The sequence below is a fragment of the Ochotona curzoniae genome, unplaced genomic scaffold (genome assembly GCF_017591425.1).
Source record: "Ochotona curzoniae isolate NIBS_2020 unplaced genomic scaffold, NIBS_Ocur_1.0 contig_64, whole genome shotgun sequence".
In the NCBI taxonomy this organism is placed as follows: Eukaryota; Metazoa; Chordata; class Mammalia; order Lagomorpha; family Ochotonidae; genus Ochotona; species Ochotona curzoniae.
Genome location: NW_024466502.1, coordinates 34,638,294 through 34,662,367, shown reverse-complemented (window position 1 = coordinate 34,662,367; position 24,074 = coordinate 34,638,294). Strand labels below are relative to the sequence as shown.

At 38.7% G+C, this 24,074-nt stretch overlaps 1 non-coding gene across 1 annotated transcript; it reads right to left on the bottom strand.

Annotated features, from left to right (window-relative positions):
- Positions 1–8,356: 8,356 nt before the first annotated feature.
- Positions 8,357–8,459, bottom strand: LOC121163834. Its single transcript, XR_005884981.1, has one exon. It is a non-coding gene; the product is annotated as a U6 spliceosomal RNA (small nuclear RNA).
- Positions 8,460–24,074: the final 15,615 nt, after the last annotated feature.

The following is a 24,074-nucleotide window of genomic DNA, read 5'->3' as shown; positions in this document are numbered from 1 at the left end:
AAAGCATGCACAACCCCTGAGTCTAGCCGCTGCCACAGATTTGGAGGATGACAACACTGGATAAAACAGAACCCTAAGTAAGTCAGGGAGGAGCTACCAGTGTTAGAACCAGGCACATTAAGGTCCCAGAAGGCTTCACATAGACATTCTTGAGGGTCTGAGAATGAAAACTTTTGTTTCCCATATGTAGGTGGAGATTTACTGCATAGGGAACATTTCTTTGATATTGGTAACAAAATGAGAAGTGGGGCACTCATCCCAAAGGAATGGTAATTCTGGAAGTTTGTAAACCAGAAGTAAGAGAGAGGTTAGGCAATGTGGAAAATCCATAACAAAATAGTGATAGAAACAAGATGAGTCTCTGAGTATTGGAACAGCTTAGGAGCAAGTTACAAACTTTGTCACACTTATAAATCTTCATTTAAAGGCACTGAATCTGCATAATGTTGGTTGTCAACCTTCCCATCTCCAATAGTCACTGGAGGGAGTACACACAATTGCATTCAAAGAAGTTAGTCTGGGTGCCAGTTTTAGCCCAGCTGCTGCACTTCCAATTCAGCTCTCCGCGATAGCCTAGAAAAGTAACAGAGGATGACTTGAGCCCTTGCACCCCTGCACCTAGACCCATAGGAGACCTGGAAGAAGTTCCTGGCTCCTGATTTTGAGTCAGCTCAACTCCACATGTGGGAGTGAACCAGCAGATAAAACATCTCTTGATTTCTCTTTCTCTTGATCCCTCTCTCTCCTTCTCTCTATAAATCTGCCTTTCAAATAAAGGAGTAAATAAATCTTGAAAAAAAAAGGAGTAGTCTGTTATCATTCCCTACTGTTAAGATGAAACTAGGTATTCTACAATTGCTAAGCATTTTGGCAAATGTAAGATCTGGGCAAATATGAATTGGGAAGTGTGAAAAATTTGGACAATGTTGATACAAGAATTTTGCCAGGTCTTCCTTGGATTTGCTATGTGGTTCCCAGCAGACTCCAATTTAGGCTGCTACAGAAACATTTACACAGCTCTGGGACCAGAGTTCCAAGGCATGTGAGAAAGATGTTGCACAACTAGGAAGAATTAAGCTCTGAAGCGAAGAAAGGTGCAGTTCCTACAAGACCATAACTTAAAAAATAATCTGTTTTTCCAAGAATAATAGTTGTTCCCAAATTTCCAAGATATTAGACATCTGCTGATTATTTAAATTCACACTTTTCTACCTGTGTACTTGAATAGTAATTTGATTATACTGCTGAGAGCATCAAAGAGAGAAACTTTTGCTTTACTCAAGACAGTAATTGTTTTGCTTCTAGAAAACAAAGTGTCTCCATCATAAGCAGGTCACATTCATTGCGGGTGGCTTCATCCACTAGAGGTTAAAGGAGCTACCATGGAGGCCACCATCAGCTCCCACAGGAGTTCAACCAACTCTGATGTCAAAACACAACAGTTGCCCCCAGTGTCCTGTCCACTCAAAAGCCTACACTGGGCACATTTCACATGTTGCTCACTTTGCTACCAATCCTCAGTGTTTCAAGCTTTATAAATGTATCCAACCAGTAATAATCATTTAGGCAGTCTATGTGAAGAGTCACTTAGTCAAATGAATACTCTTGCATGCAATTTGGCTAGAGAAAGTGTGCTTTTAGAGCCAGAGGGCACTCAACCTTTAAAACTGGCTGTTTCCTCTCCCTTCCTCATTTGTCCTTCCCCTAAATCTCTCTCTGAGTCACCTTCTTTCATCCCCTATGCACATATACTTAATCATAAGCAAATCTGTAGAGTTGCTATTCACAGAGCTACTCCATCATTAAGATCTATCACCTCACAGTACCTATGTTTAAAATAGGATAACCCCCCCACCCCCTTTGATTAATACTTGTTCAACATTTCTCACATGTGCTTACCCAAGAAAGTCCTTGGGGGAAGGAACCAAAATTACACTTTCTTTTCTAATGATCCAGCAGAGAAAATGAGGTTGCCCAACACATTACAACTTCTACTGGGCAGAGCACATGCGTCCTCTTAAGAAAAGATGGAAAGTGAGCTGCCAGCTCCAGAAGAATGCCACAATTACAAGTGTTCACTGGTGCTCCTAAGTGACAGTACTTCTGACCTAAGACAACTGAAACACGCAGATGTACTCCTAAGTCTGCTCATTAGCCTAATGAGGATGGAGTCAGGCAAAGAGTTAATTTGACTAATTTAATCAGCATGCCCTTAGATGTGTCTACTGGGAGAGCACTAAAGTGACAGAGACAAACATAGAAACACATAGTGGAGATTCACTGGGCTATGCTCGTGATTAGGCAGAGTCACGGTTTGAGAACATAACAGAATCATAGCTGCAGAGAACTTTAATGATTGCTTAACCCAATCATGTCACTGCATAGGGTCTAGTGAGGTTAATAAACCATTACAGGCAAAATTTATTTTAAACTAAATAACACATTGGAAGGTATTTGATAAGCTATAAATTTCTGCCATGCATTAAAATTAGTTTTTCAAAACAATACAGGAGAATTTAAACAATGGATACACTTTTATTCCTTTTGTATAACAAACACTATAAATGTCTTCCTTTCTTCCTTTTTCTAAGACACCTAAAAAGCTCTTGAATCTTTAGCTATGTGGCTATCCTTCAAACTCAACCCAGTCATCGGATAAAAATGTAGTTGGTGGAAATTCTTATCAAAAAAATTCTCCAAACTTTTCCTTCTCTCAAAGACTAGAAAAATAGGCATTGATGAGTGTCATTTGACGATGAATATAAATTTCAGTTTTACCAATTTAGAGATTTCCAGTTAATACTTAGTGTGAATGATTTGTTTTTGATTAATGGTTTTCAATTTCTTTAAAGTTCTACCTTAAAATGAGTAGCATAAAGTATCTATTTAACATTGGCAGTACTTTTGACAGCTTGCCTTGATCTTACAATTAGAGATTAAGCAACAATTATTCATCAGATTCACTAATTCTAAGAGAGTTGATTGAGAGTTTTTCTGGACAATGGAATGTCATTTGCATTGATTATTTCATTATATGAATTTTCTCACCACTCTGCCTTTTTTTTTCTTCCTTTTTTTTTTATTTGAACACTGCTAAGGAAATGTTTTCAACAGGCTCAAGTCTAAAAAAATGAAAAAAATGTGTTTCTCTAATGCAGAAAAAAAAGGAGGAAAAAAGAAGAGTTTATGGGGATACTAAGCCTCAAAGCTTAAAAACTGATCCTGTTCTTTTTTCTTTGATGATAGTTTATAGAATCAAAATGGTAGGAGGAAATGTCTATGTTGAGTGTCTTTCATGAAACTGATCTTTGGTGATGTTCCTGCTATTTGAAATGTATTGCTGCTATTCAAGTTGCCATGCCAGTCATGCATGATGCTCCCTTTCTTGATACTCTCCTTAAAATAAAAAAAATATATATCACATTAATAATGGAGCTTGAATTGTATTAAGTTAAAGTTACACTCCTGCAGAAGAGATACACATTAAGTAAACAAATGAATATGACAATAGAATTATGATAAAGGATGAGAACTATGTCCTATGAGAACAAAAAGGGGTAACACAATTGGTATTTGTGGTCAATCAAGCTGCTGAGCGATGTTAAGAATCAGTAAAATTAGGTTGATAGGAAGAAGAAAGAGAAATAAAGCAACAATAACAGCATATGTGAAGAAACTTCAATCAGGAAAGACCTTGATGAGTACAAGGACTATCAATGAGGCCAATGCAGTTGGAGTTAAACAGAAAACCGTAGCATGTGAGGATTGAGTAGTGGCCAGTGTCAGTGGCAAGCAGTGGCCATGGGAAAGAGTTGCAAAACAAATTGTCATAAATCCAATGCAGAATTCAACTCAACTGCTTTCCTCCCAAAGTTCCTTGCAAACAACAAACAGAAAATATGTTTGTAAAGGGCATAAATTTCTGAGAACAAAGAGATGAGGAGGAAAAAAAATAGCAGCATTAGTTTCAAAGGTCATCATTGATTTTCCAAATCTGAGAAAGCTTGCATGAAGAAAACTGAGAAGTTACCTAATGCATTATTATTCAATGGAAATGTCGAAAAGCTGAAGCTAAAACAAATAGGATAGGTCAATGCCATGACACAGTAAGCTAATCCTCCAGCTGTGGTGCCAGCATCCCATATGGGCTCCAGTTCACATTCTGGCTGTTCCACTACTGATCCAGCTGCTTGCTTAGGGACTGGAAAAGCAATAAAGGAAGCTTCGAGCCTTTGCACTCCTGCAACCAAATAGGAGAACTGCAAGAAGTTCTTACATTGGCTCAACTCCAGCCATTGAGGCCATTTGGGAAGTGAATAGTAGATAGAATATCTGTATCTACTCTCTCTCTCTTTCTCTCTACGAATCTACCTTTAAAATAAAAGTGAAAGAAATCTTACAAAAAAAGAGGAGTTAGTCCATTGTGAGTCATAACAGAGTGAAGGAGAGTAAGGCAGAAAGGTGGTTTTAATTACCTTCTCTTGAAAGAAGCTCCTCACGATGGCTCAGCTATTTGGGCAGTGAATCAGTAGATGGAGGATCTCTGTCTCTCCTTCTCCCTGTAACTCTGTCTCTCAGATAAAAATGAATGAATCTTCGAAAAAACTTATAGTGAGTTGAACATTGATTTAACATGGATTTATTCTGAAAAGAATTCAATAAAGACAATTAGCTGCTTGCAAACTCTGAGAAAAAAGGAAAAGCACAGCTTAGAGAAAGCCATGGTTGCTCCTGAGAATAACTGTTGGTTTTCAGAAAGTCGGGAATAGCAAGAACTGAAGGAAATTATCAGAGATCATCATAGTTATGTGAAGCAAGACAACAGGCGATCTGCAAGAAAACACCTGAGGCTGCATAAAATTTCATATTTACTGCAGTCCATAACATTGTCTGCTTCTGCCAGACAATAACAATGTGATGTCTACCTTTCTTATGCCTCTCAATTCATGTAGGGGTGCCTGTCATTAGTAGAGTTAAATTCAGAATGCCAACAGCAAGTGAATCCCAGAATGCAGTTCCTAGTTCCTATCCCTGTGACAAGAAGAGTAGAGAAGAGGTTTTTTTTAAAAAAAAAAAAAAGTAAAAGTGGGCCTAGCAAGGTAGCCTAGTGGCTGAGGTCCTTGCCTTGCACACCCTGGGGACCCATGTGGGTGCCAGTTTTGCCCAGCTGCTACACTTCCGTGGCCTGGGAAATCAATTGAGGACAGCCTAAAGCCTTGGGACCCTGCACCTGCACAGCTTCGGACTAGCTCGGCTCTGGCCACTGCAGTCACTTAGGGATTGAACTGGTGGATGGAGGATCTTACTGTCTGTCCTTTTCTCTGTATATCTTTCCAATAAAAAAGTAAATCTTTAAAAAGAAAAAAAACAGGTAAAGTGTGTCTGTGTGTGTCTGTGTGCATGCGCACACTGGGGTCTGAGTGTGTACATTGGTTGTGTGTGTGTTCATGGATATGAGTTTCCATCTATCCACCCAGACACATTTCCCATTTGTGCAACTGCATCATCTCCTTTCCGTCATGCAGGCAAAGAATGAGACAAAGTAGAGGAGAGTGTTAGACTCAATTGATGGCTTGCACAGAATTGCAAAATGGGATTAAGAGCAAATGTACTTAGTAAATGTTGAGTATACCTAGCCCACTTCTCCCATTCAACTCCCAAAATGTTGATGATAGTTATACTCCTTGCCAGATGTAGGAAGAGCCTTCCCCCAGAAACCATGTTCAGTCCAAGAGAAAGAACACAGACTTATTAATACCAGGGTTCTTCCAGAAAAAGAACCTGCCATGTCTCTTTTGTGGGTGCAAAGCTTTAAACAGCTACTTATTACACAACATTAAATACAAGTCAAGAATCACCATCATTTGAGGTAGCAACAAATATATTAGAGCCACAAGGAAATCAGAAGTAGAAAATCACAAAAATAGAGGGAATAGAAGAGGAAAAGTTTTTAAAAAGAAAACTATCATTGGATGTCTTCAAAGAGAAAAGTGAATAAACTAATAACAAAATGCTTTTTATATTATGACAGAATATAAATCTTTGAAAATATTTCTAGAAATTATGGTAAAATGACGAAGAGATTAAAGAATTAAGACAAAAAAGAGCATATTTCAAATAATGGAACGTCTATTAAAAATGAAGGACTGAGGAAAAATGAGGAAATTATAAGAATACACAGTAGTAATTCAGGATGATGTGAAGGATATTATGCTCAATACAATAAATACACATGATCACAGGCTCATATGAAAACACTATAAACAAAAAAGAAAATATTACAAAAATGTTTAATATCTATTATTTTTCAAGTGCTTAAAAGGCAGAGGAAGGCAGAGAGAAAATCTTCCATCTACACATTCACTCCCCCAAGACTCTCCGCAATCAGGACTAACACACATTAAAACCAGCCAACAAGAACACCCTCAAGTCTCTGACATGGGTGGCAGGGGCCCAAATCCTTGTTCTATTATCTGTTGCTCCCCGGAACTTGCACTACCAGTAGCTGGTTCATCAGCAGAGCAGTCAGGACTCAAGCCCAGGCACTCACCGTATGAGGTACAAGTGCCCAAAGGGTGATTTAACCAGCTTTACCACAATTCCTATCCCAAAATACTACCAATTTTTCACAGAAAACAAATTCAAGACTTTATTAGGGACTAGGGGACTTTTTCTGTGAAAAGTCAGATCATACATATTTTAGAGCCTATAGTCCATACAATTACTGTCAAAATTACTCACTCTAAGGTTGTAACAAGAAAGCCACCATAACAAAAATGTATAAATGACTATGTATGGCTATATTTCAATAAAACTTTGTTAATAAAAGTGTTATTTTAAGTCTAGAGGAAGGAGCTTGATAAACGTAAGGTCAGAATAATGTCAGATTTTTCAATAAACAGACTAGAGACTAAATTGTTATTGCTTAACATTGCTGAAAGAAATTTATGATTAACTTATAATTCCATGTCCAGACAAATTATTAAACAAATGTGAGGAGTGGATTATTCTTGAAAGTTTTATGTCCCTTGTGCCCTTTTATCAAGAGACTTGCCAACAATGTTTTCATCAAAACAAGCCAAAATCTCATCCATTACAAACAAAAACTGAAAATAACCTACATTTTCAAAACAAGGAGGTTATTAAATAAATTAGGTGTGTGCAGATGTTGAAATTACATCAAGGCACTAAAATTTATGGCTCTGAAGATGCTTTAATGACAGAGAAATGCTCAGAATAGAAATTAATGACAAAAGTAGCAATATAGAATTCTCTTTACAATCTGACTTCAATTTTCTCATTCACATATCAAAATCATAATACTTGTTAAGTCATTTCAATAGTGAGAAATGGAAATTCTATTATTTCATTCTTCTTACAATTCAAGATGTCATTTTTTTTAAAGAGAAATAGGTGGAACCTAGGAATCCGTATTCATCCTTGGATTCTCTGATACCAACCCTGCAAGTCACTTGGCATAGAGACAACCACTCTAAACTAGAAAAACTGAAGAAGTATCAGCACAAACTGCTTCAAGAACATGACATTGAGAGAATTTTCACTGTGTGTATTGGATTCAGAGACCATTTATGCAACTAGGGAAGGTTCTTAATAACAAGAGAAGCAAATGACCGTTAAGCAAAATGACCGTTACAAACAGTTATGCAAGAAAAAAAAATCATTGATGCACATGACTCAGCTCTGATAAAGTAGCAGAGTCTTAATAAAACTATGCACTAATCAGGAGATCCAAGATGGCTAGAAAGAGAAAAGGCATCCTGATTTTGACTACACAAAAATATGAGATGAACAGGAGAGGAAATATATTTCCAGGGACAGTAGGAGATGTATTTGCAGTGAAACCCTAAGAGAGACCTTGTGAGCAGTGGAGACTACAACCATGCAGCAGCAAGCAAGACACCAATGCTGATTCCCATAGCACTGGCTGGAGGGGACATCATCTTCTTAGAGCTGGGGAAGAGGAATCTACAGCAGCCAATGCCACAGGTGATAGCCTAAGGGAGAACATTGCATCTCCACTCAAATTAAGTTCAGCCTGGACCACCAGCAGGGACAGGGTACCCAGCTAATGCTATTAATAAAAAACCATGCCTTCCTTCCCTCCCCCTACCATAATACACAATGGCCACAGAGGAACCACCATCTTTTTTTTTAATAACTTGTTTATCATGATACAGTTTATTAGGCTCAGGGATTTTCCCTTCCACTCTCACCCACCCACTTCCCATAACTGTTTTCTACTATATGGTAACAACAGTTCAGTCGCGTGACAACAGTCACAGGGCCATCATTCTACTATTTAAGTGTATCCTTACATTGTAGATATAAATAATAAAAAAATATGGAATGTTTCACAGATTTGCAGCTCATCCTTGTGCAGGGACCACGCTAATCCTCTCACTTTGGCAGCACATACACTAAAATTGGAACAATACCAGGAAACACCGTCTTAATCAGGCTATATCCCTTGAGTGATGGGAGGATTGTATTGGAGAGATAAATCCATGGTGCCCACTGACATTAGGCCTAGCATCTCCAATTAAACTGATTCATAATTTCTTTATTATTTTTATTATTTTCCATGATACAGTTTCATAGGTTTTTGGATTCCTCCTTTCTTCCCTCAAGAAACCCCACAGACCACGATAAAAGAATGTAGACATACCCCACCTCCTAAGAGATAAAAACCTGTCAACACAGAATATTTTAACCAGTAAAGCTCTCATTTACAAATGTAAGTGAAAGATAGATCTTTGAAAGAAAAATTTGAAGAATTTTACATTACTTATCCAGCCTTACAAATGATACTTCAGTATGTGTAGCATTTAGAAACACAGAAAGATAGTAAGCATTATAAAAGAATGTGAAGGCCAAAAATATCCCAGTAAAAGTAAAAAGGAAAGAAAATAAGAATATTTAATGATAGGATCAAGCCATTACTCATCAATAATAACCTTGAATGTAAGCATCTTAAATTCTCCAATTAAAATAGACTGGTTAAATAGATAAGAAAATAAGATTCAACTATTTACTACCTACAGGAAACATCCTTCACCAGCAAAGAGACCGAAAGTGAAAGAACGGAAAAAGATGTTACATGCTAATGGAAAGCAAAAACAAGCAGGATTATCCATCTTAGTACCAGACCAAATAGACTTAAAGCGTGTTAAAAAACACAAAGAAGTGTGGTAATTAAGCAGTCAATTCAAAAGTATGATGCAAATGTATTTAGTAAATGTATATGCACCCAATGACAGGGCACCTTGCTATGTAAAACAAATGTTAATTCATCTAAAGGGAGACATAGGCTACAACACAATAATAATGTAGGGCACAGTGTGATAATGTAGTGGTTAAGGTCCTCGATTTGAACACACCAGGATCCCATATGGGTGCCAGTTCTAATCCGGTGGCTCCACTTCCTATCAAGCTCCCTGCTTGTGGCCTGGAAAGTAGTCGAGGACAGGCCAAAGCTTTGGGACCCTGCACCCGTGTGGAAGACCTGGAATAGGTTCCTGGCTCTGGAATGGCTCTGCTCCAGCCTTTGTGGCTGCTTGGAGAGTGAACCATCAGACAGAAGATCTTCCTTTCCAATAAAAATAAATAAATAAATCTTTTAAGAACTAATAATAATGTAGCACTTCACACTCCATTTTTATCACTGGATAGATCAGCCAGCCAAAAATTCAACAGAGAAATTACAGAGGTCATATACACTATGGACCAAATGAACCACTCTTTAAACTGATACGTTTAAAGAAAATGTTTCATCCCAGAGTGGCAGAATGCACATTCTTTTCATTTAGGCAAGGAACTCTGTAACAGGCCAAATGCTAGGCCATAAAACAAGTCCGAACCAACTCAGAAAAGCTAAAATCATAACATGCATCTTTTCTGACCACAAAGAAATGAAGCTGCAAATTAGTAACTTGAGATTTAAGGAAGTATTCAAACTCATAGAGTCTGAACAACATAATCCTGAGTGAACAGTGCGGTCATAGAAGAAATCAAAAGGGAAATTTAAAATTTCCTCAAAACCAATGAGGATGACTATACAATGTATCATATGGAACACAGCAAAGCAGTGTTAAGAACAAAGCTTGCAACAATTAGTGCCTACATAAAAAAACTAGAAAGGTATCCAATAAATGGTCTAACAGTATATCTCTCAAAGACCTAGAATACAAGAATATACCAAGCCACATCCAAATTAATAGAAGAAAAGAAACAGTAAAAATTAGAAAATAAACCAAATTGAAACAAAAAAGATACAAAAGACCAATGAGCAGAAGATCCGGTTTAAAAATCACCAACTATGTTCAAATTGAGGTTTACTGGATCTGGTGTGATAGCAGAGTGGCTAAATCCTCACCTTGTAAGCACCAGAATCCCATATTAACACCAGTTCCTGTCCTGGCTGCTCCACTTCCCATCCAGCTCCCTGCTTGTGGCCTGGAAAAGCAGTAGAGGACTGCCCAAAGTCTTGGGATTTTCTACCCACATGGGAAACCTGGGGGAGGCTCCTGACGCTGGCTTCGAATCAGTCCAACTCTGGCTATTACAGCCACTTGGGGAGTGAACCAGCAGACAGAAGTTCTTTTTCTCTCCTTCTCTGTGTAAATCTGCCTTTCCAAGAAAAAAAAAATAAATCTTGAAACTGAGGTTTACCCTTTTTTATTTTTAGGAACATATAAACAATAACATGTTGTATTTATCTTACATTCTGTTTTTATCCATTTTGCTGCAAATGACAGAATACCATTTTTATTTACAGCTGAATAGTATCCCGTTAAATGCATGTTCCACATTTTTTAATCTGCATCTCTGGTGATAGATACCTTGGCTGATTACATATTTTGACTACTGTAAATAGTGCTGCTATAACATGGTGGATAAGCTATCTCTGATATGATGAGTTCATGCATTTTAAGTGAATACCCAGGAGCAAGATTACTAAATCATACAATAGTTCTATTTGCAGTTTTCCAAAGAAACCCCAATATTATTCTTACAGTGGCTGTACTAACTTACACTGTCATCAACAGTGTGTAAGAGTTCCCCTTCTCATGTTCTCAGCATCATTTGTTATTCTCTGTTTTTTTGATAATAGTCAAACTGACAGGGGTAAGATGATATCTCATTGTGGTTTTTGATTTGCACATCCTTAATAGTTGTTGATATTGAGAATTATATCGTGTATTTTTGGCCATTTTTAAACTATATGATCACAAAATAAAGGGGCTTTCTGAAACTTAACTTTAAGGAACAGTTTTCCATCACCAGTAAAATAATCAATGACATATTTAATCATTTGATTTATGTAGCAGGCTTTAAACTAATGAAACAGAACATTCACATTTCAAGACAGATGCAGCTCAGTAACAATGCTGAAAAAGCCAAAACAAAGTAAACTGAAGAGAGAGAGTGTATGTTAGATGTATTTAAAGCTTTAAAACATTCCAAAACACTGTTATTTATATATACACATTTATGTGCTAAAGAACATAATTTCCCTGAGGACAGGCATTTGATTTAGCATTTCAGATGTCTGTGTCCCATATCAAAGTACCCAAATTCAAGTTCGGATTCCAGCTACCTACTAAGGCAACACCTGGGAGGCAACAGTGGTGGCTCAAGAGACTGGGTCTCTGTACCATACGGGGCACAGAGACTGCATTTCTAGCTCCCAACCAGTGGAGCGGAGCTCTCTTTCTTAATCTCTCTGTTTCATTCATTCAATCAGTCAATAAAGCAATGGAGTAATTTTTATGATGGAAAATTTAGCCCCAACTCAGAAAGCTACTGCTTCCTGGAGAGAGGACAGTGATTGCTCTCTGAAAGGTGGACATTCTAGGAAATTTTCTCTAACAACAACTTATTCTAAGTAAATGAAGTGTACACATAAACAGGATGGAAAAGGTAAATGCAAGAGATGGAAGGGTAAGCAGAAGAAGCAACAACAATTGTAAAATCAGATCTTTCCTCCTTCTAACTTTTGGTCCCCGGGTATAGACTTCCTTTCCTGGATCCTTTGGTTTGGTTTGGCTTGGCTTCCCTCCCACACTCACTTGTTCCTGAAGTGGCTCTATCATCTTTTGAGTCCTACTCAGTCAGCCTTCCTTAGGAGGGTCTGCTGTTCGCAGGGGTCTCTATACTCTGGACTCCCATCCATTTTTCCTTCTGATGATCTTTTTTAAGTAACAAAGCCTCAGTTGGAGAAATTCAAAGTAAAATATGTTGTTATCAATTATAATTATTTCCTGCCCCAGCCCACCATGTAGTTGTATCTTTGGAGAGGGGAAGCTATAATTAAAAGTACTGCAAAATTTGAAGCACAATTTTATTACTGAACATAATGAAAAAATGATTAGTTATTTCCTGGATTGATATAGTCATACAATGATGACCTCAAGGAACCAGGCTCAGCCTACACTGGTATCTTCACAACCTGGATTGGGACCTCAGATGTGCACCTGTGCAGCACCCCAGGGGTGGCCAGCACTTCAATGTCTGTTAGTTTTACTACACAGAAAATTTCTTCTGGGATGCGGACCGCATTAGTTGTAGACTGGTATACACAGGGTAAGAGCTCTCTGGGACCTCTCTTCTAAGAAAATTAGTCAAATTCATGAAGTTTGCACATTCATGATATAATTACCTTCCAAAGCTTCCACATCCTAGTACCATCAATTAGAAGATAAGGTTGGAAACGTGAATTTTGACGAACACAAACATAGACTTCATTGTATTATGCAACTAAACAAAGCAAATGTTCTTTCATGCTTCAATTCACCAGAGGTGGATCATTGTTCTTGGTATAAATGCAAAGTGGATGGGAAAAATAAGGGAGTCGGGTTTTCAATCTCAATAGCTGCAGGCAGGTTCTGTTAGCACACATGAGAAAGTGAGAGGCGCAGGTTGTCAGATGATCAGTAGTGCTTGCCACTACCTTGTTGAAGGCAGTTGCCAAATTGGTGAGAATTTTGCCAGTAGGGAGAACATCAGTACCTAACAAAGATAGCATTGACCAGAATAAGGACAATACTAATAGAAGCTCTACTGGATCTCAGTGGATACAATGGTGTCCAGCAGATAACAGCATAGTCCAACAGTTTTACTTTCCAATGTAGTGGTTATCATCCTAAAACTTAAAATTCAGTTCCTCTGTCACAGTAGCCATATTTCAAGTATGCAATAGCCAGGTGTGGTTAGTGGCTATTGAATATAATAAATCAAGATCATTTCCACCTTTACAGAAAGTATATTGAATAGCATGGACTAGAAAAGGGAAGAACTGCAAAGCCTCGTGGGAAAACGATTGAATTATAGCTGTTCTGCAGACATCTCCAAGGATGCCTTGAGCCATGCTACAGAACTTTGGCCAGCAAAGGAATGAAATGTACTGGCTAATGATTTATAATGTGCTGTTTAAATCTTGAAATTCCCTTGGAGGCTACTGATACCAGCTTGTCCACACTGCCTGAATGGAAATGTACAGATTGATGCTCCCACCAGGTTTACCTGGCCACTCAGCCTGATGTTGACTGTGTAATCAGTGAGATACAAAAGATATCATAGGAAATGTGTGCCTCATCTTCCCTGACTTGAATATCTCATTCTCATGATAGTTAATTAGGATCCTGAGATGGAAAAGATTCTATGCAACTGAGAGAGAGAGAGCCTGGAAGTTGGCTCACGTTTTCCAGGGCTTTGTAATGCTGCTTCATGCTTTCTTGAACTTAGTGCTGTGCATCCTTTGCCTGTAATAAATCTTTCATGACTATACCTTGTTAGAGTCCTGCAAGTCCTTTCAATTATCTGACCCAGTGCAACTGCTGCACCCCATGGTGACCAATCATATCTGATCATTAACACATCAAACACCCCCAGGATACCACTAGAATTCACTAATTAAACAAAGCTCTGAAGGTTTTTGTCAAACGAATGTGAGCAAGAAATACCATGAGATACAGAGATAGATAGATATGAATATATGTGTATTATATATGCATATAGTTTTATTATATGTATAATGTGCACACATGTGTGTATAATATGGATATGTTATATATGTGCATATGTATATGTATATATACATACATTTATATATGTATGCATAGAGTATGTGTGTAAATATTACATGCAAATATATAAAATGATGAGCTTATTCATTACCATATGTTGGACTAGAGTTTTAAATGACTTGATACTGGACTCTGATGTTCTGGCACATCAGGTTAAACATCCACGTGCAAATGCCAGTATCCCAAATCACAGCCAATGTTCAAATCCACTTCCTATTCAGATCTCTGTTACTGCACCTGAGAAAGCAGCAGAAGATAGCCCAAGTGTTGGAGTCCCTACCACCCACTTGGGAGACCCACATGACTCCTGACTTCAACCTGCGTTGGCCCTGGCCCTGGCCATTGAGACCTTTTGAGCAATGAACTGGACAATGAAAGATCTTACTCTGCCTCATCCTCTGTCATTCTGTCTTTCAAATAAATAAATATTTTTAAAGAAAATATCAGTAAAGTAATAAATGACATATTATATGACATGGATATAAGCTAGAGAGATTATACATGCTCAAAGCCCTAAAAGATTATTTTATTCCCTAAACCTCAAGTTCCTCTTCTGTAAAATGGAAATTTATTATGAAAGTTATATCATAGGACTGTTTGAAGGTTAACTTATAAAACACAAATGAGAATCATGTACAATGTTGAGTATATGCAATAATAGTTTCATAAATGTAACCTCTTGTTATCTTTTAAAAATAATATTGGTGACAAGTATGAGTTATTTTTACCTTAAAATCTTATTATCTATGTTTTTAATTTTATTCAGTAACATATCTAAGTTACTTTCTGATTTTAGATACATTTTGTTTTCCCTTAAATTCTATTTTACATAAATATACACTGTCTTTAAATAGTACTACATCTGCTAACCCTAAATATAGTAAATATTTTCATCTACTCATTGATTAATTTTGTGTATTAAAAATTCTATATTTTTCTTCTATGCATGCACTTACTCAGCTGGAAAATTATGAATGTAATTGTCAGGGCACAAACTTTTGTCCCCAGGTGGTTAATCATGACTTCTAATCCCAATGATATAAATGGCTTTCCAGCATTTTTCTCTATAATCCTCACCCTTTCTAGTGAGATCTCACAGTTGGTAAATGATAGAACCAGAGCTCAAATCCAGTCACACTCATACAAATGCTGATATTGTAAGGACACATAGAATGATATGCTATATTTTTAGAAAGCTTATTCATTATCATAAAATACCACGTTGTGAAGAGATGAAGAAAAAGATAAGAAATTATACAAACCTATTTATAGGAGATCAGATTATCCATGGCAGAAAAATAAAGTATAGGACATTCTTAAAGTATGAAACAAAGAATTTTGACCCCTACTTAGACACTGTCCTGTTCAAGGTTCTTTAAGTCACGTGAAACAAAAATCCATTCAAGATAATGCAAGTGAAATGGTGATTGATTACAAGGCTGTTTCAAAGAAAGAAAAGGATGTATGGCTGATGCTTGTGTAAAACAGAATCGGAAAGCAGAACTGCATTAGGAATTGGCACAGGTACTCAATCTTCCCTCTCATGACTCAGAGTTCTCTGATCTCAACCTCCATTGGGGGATTCTTTATTCTAAATCATCCATCCTGCCTATTTCCTCTGTTTTGTGGATCTGAATGTGGTCCAACACCACCTGACTCATCTCCAAAATCCATCTCTACTCCAAGCACCCACTTGGGAGTTACCAACACATATCTCTCATTTTTGTCAGGCTACACCCACCTCACCAATTACATTCAGTTTGCTTTACTTATCCTGGACTCACAAGGCCACCTGCTATCAATCAGCGTAGCAGAGATTTGTGAGCACAGAGGGTTTAAAACAGAAGATAGTCTCCTACAGCCCTGCTAAGTTTGTGCCAACATATTATTTAACACTTAAGCAAAGAACTGAATTTTATGACACCATTGCCACTACATATTTCAAGCATTGAGATCCTCCCAATGTGGTAAGATAATTATGTCATGAGAGCAGAAATTTTACGAGAGATCTCTCACCCTCTGCTAGCCACATGAGGGCACAAAAACTTGGCAACACAAAAAGGGCCCTCCTAAGAACCAAACCCACTTGCTCCCTGATCACCTACCTCCAGTCTCCACAACATTGTCACCACCCAGCAGTGACACTAAAAAGATGAGGCACCCTCTTTAGGGTCCGGGAAAAGCCGGAACCAGACTCCTCACTGCCAAAGTGGCTCCATTTAAAATCCTTATCTCTGCTGCTCCTGTCCCCATTGGCCTTAGCTTTCCTTCCCGCTTCTTTGGCCAGCTTTCTGCCACCCTTCCTCCTGTTCTTCCTGTACTTTCCCCGTCTCCTTTCCGCCACCCTTCTTCCCGCCTCCCCAGTCTTTCTTGTCCATCTTCATCTATCTATCTATCTGTCTGTTGACTGTCGCAGTCGTCCTGTCGTCCATCCGTCCCTTTGTTGTCCCCTAGCTTTTACCAGCTACTTTTATATCGTTCTCCACCAATCACTTCTCCCCATGGGTCCACTTGGCGCTAAGTGATAAGCCAGTAATCACAGCGAGCGCATTAGCCTATCCCTGTGACTTCCTGTTTACCTGCTGGCGAGATCAACTCCGCCTCCTGGCCCTGAGCCAGACGCCATCTTGCAACAGCCCCTCCCAAATTCCAGGAGCAGCTTTAGCAACCTATGTGTGGAACTTCATTCAAGTGCAAGCTAAGAGAATCCCACATGCAACGTATCAAAAATCATACAAGGTAAAACATTCAAAGGTATTCTAGAGGTGCCTGACACTGTGACATTCTATGATTTTTGCTAAATATGTAGTAAAAGCACAGTGCTTTATACTTCTATGGTAGCAATGTCCAAGTGGACCTAAGTTCTGGGTAATCTAAAAATAACAGGAATAAGCACTTAGCGGAAAAATAGAATTGAAAGATAAATTTTTTATTATTATTTATTGGGCTGGCACAATGGCACAATACACTAATACACTGCTCATGACACCATTTGGGTGCTGGTTCTCATTCTGGCTGCTCCACTTCTGAACCAACTCACTACTTATTACCTGGGAAAGCAGCAAAGGATGGCTCAAGTTCTCAGGTTCCCATACCCCACATGAGAGACATGGAAAAAGTTCTTGGCTCCTGACTTCAGATTCTCTCAGCCCCAGTTCTTGTGGCCATTTGGAAATTATAACTGTGAATGGAAGACCTATGTGTGTGCGTAAGTGTGTGTGTGCACATGTGCATGTGTGTATACAATCTGGCTTTCAAATAGAAGCGGTTTTTTGAAAAATAAGTGCACTTTGTTGCCAAAAATGAAAACCATACACAGTTATTTCATAATAAACATTTTCCATAAATTTATGAAAAGACCTACTCATAGACAAAGAGTGTGTTTGGTTTCTTGACAAACATGAACAGTTTGGCTATGTAGCAAAAGGTAGAGTCAAGAAGGTAGGAGGGAATAAGGTGTGTTTACTGTGTACAATATTTGAACAGTAGTAGCTGTATAAAAGTGTAATAAAGGATACAATTCCAAAAACAATTAATTCATTTTAGGCTAGGAGAAGAGGTCCCTGCAATGTATATTAGAGAAAACATAGGGAGACCATGTTGGATAATATTCACATTGAATGTGTATGTGCGTGTGTATGCATGAAGTAAAGCTTTAATGTCTGTTTGCAGAGGTGTCTTTGGAAGCCCAGGGTTAGAAAATCTCAGAGGTCATTCTTAGGAAAACACAAAAAGTAAAGATCATGATTTGTAAGCAAAAATCTTCATAACAGTGCTACAAATAAAAACCTTGAAATTACTTACATATCTGAAAATGTGAGATTCAGAAGTAAGTTATGTAAGTGCAAATGTTGTACCATCCAAAGAGTAAATGTGGCCTGCAGTACTAAGAGGCGTGGGAGGAGAGGACAGTGAGGGGCTCACTATGTAGTAGTACAAAATTTAAAGTACAAAGCTGCATATTTGCACATTTGACACCAGCTGAAATCTAAGCATCAAATATTCTCTTGGAAGTTTTGGAATGAATCTTCTCCTCTTCAAAAGGATAATAATATATTTGTTTACATTTTGACACAGATTTATCACAAGCAAACAATGATGTGTCTTACATGTGGTAAAGTAAATGTTAAGCTGCTATAACAAAGGGAAACAGAAAAGCACATGACTCTAATGGAACATAGGTCTATTTCTAAGCCAGTTGAGTAGCTCTTTTTTCATGACATATGAAGCAAAGTCCACATTACTGTGCCTGGCACAATGGTTCAATGGCTAAATCCTCACCTTACAAGCATCAGGATCCCACATGGGTACCAGTTTGTGTCCCAGCTGCTCCACTTTACATCCAGGTCCCTGTTTATGGCCTAAGAAAGCAGTAAAGATGGCCCAAAACCTTGACATCCTGCACCAATGTGGGAGATCCGGAAGAAACTCCTGGCTCTGGCTGTTGTGTCTACTTGAAGCAGCAGATGGAAGATTTATCTCTCTGTGTAAATTCGATCTGCCTTTACAATAAATATATGTATATATATAAATATTTTTTTAATTTACAATAGTTCTTTCTTTCTATATTGTCTTCTTATGTTGTCTATATTTGTCTAATTTGGTAACATGGTTCCATGCAGCTATCAGGGAGGCCAGGAAGTACTATGGAAGGAATGTGCTCTACGACTTTAAAACAGAAGGAACACCTGAACACAATAGAAGCTCCTACATCTGCTAGAATATTGTGTGGTCTCAGGGACCCTTTGTTAACTGTTATCCCCCCGCCCACAAATTTAAGGATTCTTCTCATTCTTTTGTCAATAACAGAATTCAATGCATGATTAATAAGCAAGCCACTAATCTGGTTTACTGTTAATTCAGCAAACAGATAATCAAATACAGGAATGATAAATTTCAGACCACAAACTTAGGTAAGAAAAAGTAATTAAATTCCTTGGTTTCCTTTAAGTCTTTTCATTCTAACACCAGGCCCCATGCCACCTGACTGGCAAGAAATTCAACCTTGTGCTATCCTGGACCCTTTCTTTCCAACGTCTTCCACCAAGTCCCTACAATGACCAGTTGCCCAAGTGCCTTACAGCCAATACTCAATAGCTTCCTCTGAGTGCCTGAGTCCACTCATTAATGTACACAGAGCACAGGAATGTTTGCTGAGGCTGCCACAAACGCATGACATAGCCCTATCCCAGGGCATCTTTCTACCAAAATCTCCCACCCTTACCCCAGCAAGGCCAAGGACAAGGTCCCAGAATCCCTGAAGGTAAGGCCTCTGGATATTTTCTCATCTTCCCGGTTTTATGTAAGCCTTTCTTCTCTCCCTCAGTGATGTTCAGAGAAACATTGTAAAGCCTAAATTCTGGAGTGACAACAAAAGGACAGAAAATGCTTTAGCTCTTAAACCAGGTCTACTTTCCCCCACACTTCAAAGGAGAGAGAAGGGGGAAATCACACACGATCCCCTCCAAAAGGTGTCCTCTAAAAATCACCAGCTTGCTTGAACTTATGTGTCCATATATGTGTCTCTCCAGAAGAGAAGAAGAGAGTAGACAGGGGACACCACAAAAGGCGGAAAGATTACCTAACTGCTGCATCTACACAGCTTGCTCAGGGTCAAAGGTAAAAAGAATTTGGAAGCTGTCATGATTTGGAAAGCCTTGTCTTCAATACTCAAACTCAGATGGGTATGGAATAGCCTAATCAGCCTGAACAGATAAGAAAAAAAAAATAAAGAGGGGTACTGGGGACACATTTCTCTGGAATCATGATGAAGACATGTGTTTCATTTCCTTCTTTAAGCAGCTTCCTGTTCATTCACATCTACCCCTGAGAAAATCAATCAATTCTTCTCACTCCCTCAAAATCAGTTTTTTTGACAAAAAAAAAAACCCTCTTATTCCTCAGTTCTTTGCCCAGCTGACTTCTCAAGCATCAACATCTCAAATTTTTAGAAATATCTGACATTTTATCCTGTCGATTTAACACAAGTCAGCCATATTTTTTAAGAAAACTTACTTTAACACAGAAAAAAAATCTTGACAAGAGGCCACATGCAGACAAGTTCCTGCTCCAGAAAAGGCTGCCCCTTGGCAGAAATTGGTGGTAATACAAAAAGCTAAACCAGCAAAGAGGGCTTTCAAAACATTCTCCCATATTTTTACTTTTTCCTGAAGATGATGAAATTCCCAAGATGCCACAGTTGACATCTTTATTAATGATCTTGCAGAGACAGCAAGTGGCACGTAAATGAAGCTTGTGCATGATACTAAATTAAGAGCTGTGGCAAACACCAGTAATGATAACACAGTAATATGATGGACAAAAATTCAGAAAAGGAAAAATAATAAAAGACAGGAAAATCTGAAAGTGATATGGACATGTGCCTTTTGTGATGCTATATGAAAGCTATACCTCCACAAGAAAGACATCTTTTCAAGGGTAAATGTAAAGACACCATTTCAAGAAGAAAAGAAATTGCGCCTACTTCTTAAGTCCAATGGAAATGAATCTGAAGCAGCGTGTCCAAGGTCAAGTTATAGTCCTGCATTCAGGTAATGACTTAGGAGAGAAAACAAAGCAAAAGGTAATGCCAATAATAAGATGAACAGGGCTCTTAGGGATAAATATTTATAGTATTAAGACTAAAGAGAAATCTGCAATTATTTGAAAGCTGTACACACTACAAAGAAGAAAAATTATCCTAGGAAAAGCCTTGTTTCTAGAAACAATGAAGTTGAGTATGCTTTTATTTCAAAAGTAACAAGAAACTTTTCCCACCAAAAAAGCAGTTATATCTAAGTAACAGATGTAAAAACATCCTTTCAGAACCCTTCCTATACAGAAAGTCAGTAGTAATAAGAAGGATTGTAAGGGAGGCTTTATTTTTTAAGATTCTTTTATTTACCTGAAAAGCACAATAAGCATACAGAGTCAGAGACAGATAAAGAGATCTCCAATTTGCTTATTCCCTTACAAATGTCTGCAGTCTGGGGCTGAGCTAGGCCAAAACCAGGAACCTAAAACTCCTTCCAGGTCTCCCATGTTGATCACAAAGGCCCACGCATTTGGGCTATTTTCCGCTGCTTTCCAGGCACATTCACAAAGACTGGATCAGAAGCAGAGCAACCAGGGCAAGAACCCATGCTCCAGCTTGGGATGCTGGTGTTGCAATTAGTAGCTAAAACTGCCATGCTATAACTCTGTTCACAGATTTGTTTGATTTATTTATTGATTGATTAATTAGGATTGATTGGCTTATTTAAAACTTAGCAACAGAGAAGGATCTATCTCCTGGTTCACTCCACCAAATGACCACATAGACCAGGGCCCAACCCCCAACCTGAAACTTCATCCAGATCTCCTACATGAGTACAGGGGCACAAGCACTTGGACCATCTTCTGCTGACTTCCAAGGTGCATTAGCAGAGAGTTCCTTTGGAGATGGAGCACCCAGGACTCTAACCAACACACTATTGTGGAATGCTGGCCTAGCAAGTAGCAGTTTAACACACAAGACCAGTTTCAATATATGCAACTGAAGAAAATGTATCAGCCTGCCAACAAGCAAGCAACCAGGGGGAGCAGAGACCTGAATGTCAGCAGAACCAATAAAGTCTCCTGGGAGTCTTGAGATTAAGAACTCTGAGACCATGGGCCCGGCGCGGTGGCGCAAGTGGTTAAAGGTCCTCGCCTTGCACGCCCGGGATCCCATATGGGCGCCGGTTCTAATCCCGGCAGCCCCGCTTCCCTTCCAGCTCCCTGCCTGTGGCCTGGGAAAGCAGTCAAGGACAGCCCAAAGCTTTGGGAACCTGCACCCGCGTGGGAGACCCAGAAGAGGCTCCTGGCTTCGGATCGGCATAGTATCGGCCCGTTGCGCTCACTTGGGGAGTGAATCATCGGACGGAAGATCTTCCTCTCTGTCTCTCCTCTCTGTATATCCGCCTTTCCAATTAAAAAATAATAAAAATAAATCTTTAAAAAAAAAAAAAAAAAAAAAAAAGAACTCTGAGACCAGGCTTGCAAAGCCAAGTGAACGTACTACCAATAAAAAGAAAGACTCAATACTTTTCAGAATTCCTTCTTTTTTAGGCTTGGAAAGAATGTGCAGAAAAGACTCCAGGCAAATATTTTAGGAAATACCTGGAAGAGATCTCTGACCCATAGTCCCAGCAACCTATAAGAATCATGCCTACCCTAAGGGCAAGTAGTGCATCCATCACAAGCCCATACATCACAAGTAGTGAGTGTACTGTGCTACATAAACCTGTTAAGTACATGTTGATACAGTCTGACAATGTGACTTACCATGCAGTTGTAACATACTTGCATATTTGCCAAGTTCCCCTCCCCACCTCTTCTGGGTGATTAAAATAATTACATAATAGAATAAGGGAAAATAATTGTTTTCTACTCTGAACCTTCCTGACACCAAAGGTGTTGAAGTTTACACACCAAGAAATTCTACAATTCTCTGTAGACATAAAGTGGTTTTCCACAAATTTAATTTATTTCTAACATTAGCTATTCAGAGTTACTGCAGGACCCACAGGTGAAGGGCTGAGTCCCACAAGACTACTCCCTTCTTTAAGATGCCAATCACAAGTAGTTGGTCCCTAGGTTATTCACACTTCTGTCAGACTTGGCTGTAAATTGGGGGCTCCCACATTCTCTCCTTAATAACTTGCTGGAATGACTCATAAAACTAAGAGAAACACGTTATCTATATTTACCAGTGCATTATAAAGGATATCACCAAACTTATATATGAGCAGCAGCCAGAACAAGCACCTGCATTCTCATTGCGCAAGACTTTAAGAAAGGGAAATCATGTTCTCTCTGATGGTGTAACCACTCAAAAGGGCAAATATTCTCTCAAAGGTTAGAAGGGCTGTAACAAGTGCCAGGCAGTCCACAAATATGACTGTTCCCTAGAGGATGTGATTACCAAGTACTTATACACACATAATATTTCATATGTATTCAACAGCAACCATGGCATATAGAATACTGCCATATAATATACCCTTCATAAGAGCCAACTGTCAAAAAGGAAACAAAATTTCAAGCTGCTTCAGCCTCTAGGTACAAATATAAGGCTTCTGAGGAAAGCCTACTCCTCCTCTTCATCTTTCACAATTCTGTCTGGATGGTCTTCAAGCTGTGAACTATTTTATAAACTTTACTCAGTCTAAACTAAAAATAAAAGGCACTAGGAGAGGAGGAGAAGGTAGAAGATATGAATCCATGCCTGAAATAGTAAGCAAGAAGATACAACAGTCAATCTCTGAGCTTCTCATGAGTCACAGTAATACATGTTTCCCTCTTTCTATCCCATGTTCCTAAGGCCATTAGCAACGACTTGGTGGGACAACTCAAATTGTATCCCTGTGATACAACATGCCTTGATCATCTTGCTGTGGAGGGTCGCTACAATCTTCTGACCTTTACCACTGAATGAAGAAAAACTAGACACTGCAAAGAATTGCTGGGCTTCCATGTATAATCTTTCCTATCTGCTTCCCCTCAATAATAAGGAAGACATAACTCAGCCAACACAGAATCTTTATTTTTGCCTGTTTTGCAGAACCAAGAGGAATGCTGGTTGGCCTGGTATCTATGTTGACCTCCAACACGGTTGCACATCTTCCTGAAGACATTTATCTTTTGGTTTCTACAGGTTACAGTAAATATCCCAAAGATGCCAGAAGAAACCAAGGCTACTGGAGCCATGTGCTTGAGTTACCCCTTCCAGGTGAAGCTAGCAGGAGTCAGCTCTTCACCATCAGGATGAGGGCCCACCCAACAACTCAAACATGCACTGGGATTTTGGACACAAAACATTTAGAAGTATGAGAAAAAATTTCTGTTGCTGACAGTCACTCTGCAATGTTATTTCATTATGACAGCCTGAGCTAAGGAATAGAATAATGACATATGCCATTCCCACGTCACCTCTTGGGTTTAGGACAC